Below are 2,500 nucleotides of genomic sequence, written 5' to 3'. Positions count from 1 at the left end.
CTGGAACCCCCCGGGTGGCACAGGGCTGGATGGGGCTTTCGTATAGCAGGGACGGTGCTGCCTCTCGCTTCGCTCGCTGTCCGCCGCTCGCCGCTCGCTCGCGCAGCCAAAAATGGCCAGTTTTGTCCCGTTTTTGGGCCGTTTTGGCCAGTTTTTGGCCTGTTCTTGCGTCGCGCGGTGACCGTCGTGAGCGGAGCAAAATGTCAGCCATCTCAGCACCCTGGAACCCCCCGGGTGGCACAGGGCTGGATGGGGCTTTCGTATAGCAGGGACGGTGCTGCCTCTCGCTTCGCTCGCTGTCCGCCGCTCGCCGCTCGCTCGCGCAGCCAAAAATGGCCAGTTTTGGCCCGTTTTTGGGCCGTTTTGGCCAGTTTTTGGCCTGTTCTTGCGTCGCGCGGTGACCGTCGTGAGCGGAGCAAAATGTCAGCCATCTCAGCACCCTGGAACCCCCCGGGTGGCACAGGGCTGGATGGGGCTTTCGTATAGCAGGGACGGTGCTGCCTCTCGCTTCGCTCGCTGTTCGCCGCTCGCCGCTCGCTCGCGCAGCCAAAAATGGCCAGTTTTGGCCCGTTTTGGCCAGTTTTTGGCCTGTTTTTGCGTTGCGCGGTGACCATCTTGAGCGGAGCAAAATGTCAGCCATCTCAGCACCCTGGAACCCCCCGGGTGGCACAGGGCTGGATGGGGCTTTCGTATAGCAGGGACGGTGATGCCTCTCGCTTCGCTCGCTGTCCGCCGCTCGCTGCTCGCTCGCGCAGCCAAAAATGGCCAGTTTTGGCCCGTTTTTGGGCCGTTTTGGCCTGTTTTTGGGCTGTTCTTGCGTCGCGCGGTGACCGTCGTGAGCGGAGCAAAATGTCAGCCATCTCAGCACCCTGGAACCCCCCGGGTGGCACAGGGCTGGATGGGGCTTTCGTATAGCAGGGACGGTGCTGCCTCTCGCTTCGCTCGCTGTCCGCCGCTCGCCGCTCGCTCGCGCAGCCAAAAATGGCCAGTTTTGTCCCGTTTTTGGGCCGTTTTGGGCTGTTCTTGCGTCGCGCGGTGACCGTCGTGAGCGGAGCAAAATGTCAGCCATCTCAGCACCCTGGAACCCCCCGGGTGGCACAGGGCTGGATGGGGCTTTCGTATAGCAGGGACGGTGCTGCCTCTCGCTTCGCTCGCTGTCCGCCGCTCGCCGCTCGCTCGTGCAGCCAAAAATGGCCAGTTTTGGCCCGTTTTTGGGCCGTTTTGGCCAGTTTTTGGCCTGTTCTTGCGTCGCGCGGTGACCGTCGTGAGCGGAGCAAAATGTCAGCCATCTCAGCACCCTGGAACCCCCCGGGTGGCACAGGGCTGGATGGGGCTTTCGTATAGCAGGGACGGTGCTGCCTCTCGCTTCGCTCGCTGTTCGCCGCTCGCCGCTCGCTCGCGCAGCCAAAAATGGCCAGTTTTGGCCCGTTTTGGCCAGTTTTTGGCCTGTTTTTGCGTTGCGCGGTGACCATCTTGAGCGGAGCAAAATGTCAGCCATCTCAGCACCCTGGAACCCCCCGGGTGGCACAGGGCTGGATGGGGCTTTCGTATAGCAGGGACGGTGATGCCTCTCGCTTCGCTCGCTGTCCGCCGCTCGCTGCTCGCTCGCGCAGCCAAAAATGGCCAGTTTTGGCCCGTTTTTGGGCCGTTTTGGCCTGTTTTTGGGCTGTTCTTGCGTCGCGCGGTGACCGTCGTGAGCGGAGCAAAATGTCAGCCATCTCAGCACCCTGGAACCCCCCGGGTGGCACAGGGCTGGATGGGGCTTTCGTATAGCAGGGACGGTGCTGCCTCTCGCTTAGCTCGCTGTCCGCCGCTCGCCGCTCGCTCGCGCAGCCAAAAATGGCCAGTTTTGTCCCGTTTTTGGGCCGTTTTGGCCTGTTTTTGGGCTGTTCTTGCGTCGCGCGGTGACCGTCGTGAGCGGAGCAAAATGTCAGCCATCTCAGCACCCTGGAACCCCCCGGGTGGCACAGGGCTGGATGGGGCTTTCGTATAGCAGGGATGGTGCTGCCTCTCGCTTCGCTCGTTGTCCGCCGCTCGCCGCTCGCTCGCGCAGCCAAAAATGGCCAGTTTTGGCCCGTTTTTGGGCCGTTTTGGCCAGTTTTTGGCCTGTTCTTGCGTCGCGCGGTGACCGTCGTGAGCGGAGCAAAATGTCAGCCATCTCAGCACCCTGGAACCCCCTGGGTGGCACAGGGCTGGATGGGGCTTTCGTATAGCAGGGACGGTGCTGCCTCTCGCTTCGCTCGCTGTCCGCCGCTCGCCGCTCGCTCGCGCAGCCAAAAATGGCCAGTTTTGGCCCGTTTTGGCCAGTTTTTGGCCTGTTTTTGCGTTGCGCGGTGACCATCTTGAGCGGAGCAAAATGTCAGCCATCTCAGCACCCTGGAACCCCCCGGGTGGCACAGGGCTGGATGGGGCTTTCGTATAGCAGGGACGGTGATGCCTCTCGCTTCGCTCGCTGTCCGCCGCTCGCTGCTCGCTCGCGCAGCCAAAAATGGCCAGTTTT

Source organism: Musa acuminata, unplaced genomic scaffold, assembly GCF_036884655.1.
Source record: "Musa acuminata AAA Group cultivar baxijiao unplaced genomic scaffold, Cavendish_Baxijiao_AAA HiC_scaffold_1136, whole genome shotgun sequence".
In the NCBI taxonomy this organism is placed as follows: domain Eukaryota; kingdom Viridiplantae; phylum Streptophyta; class Magnoliopsida; order Zingiberales; family Musaceae; genus Musa; species Musa acuminata.
This window is presented reverse-complemented; position numbering follows the sequence as displayed.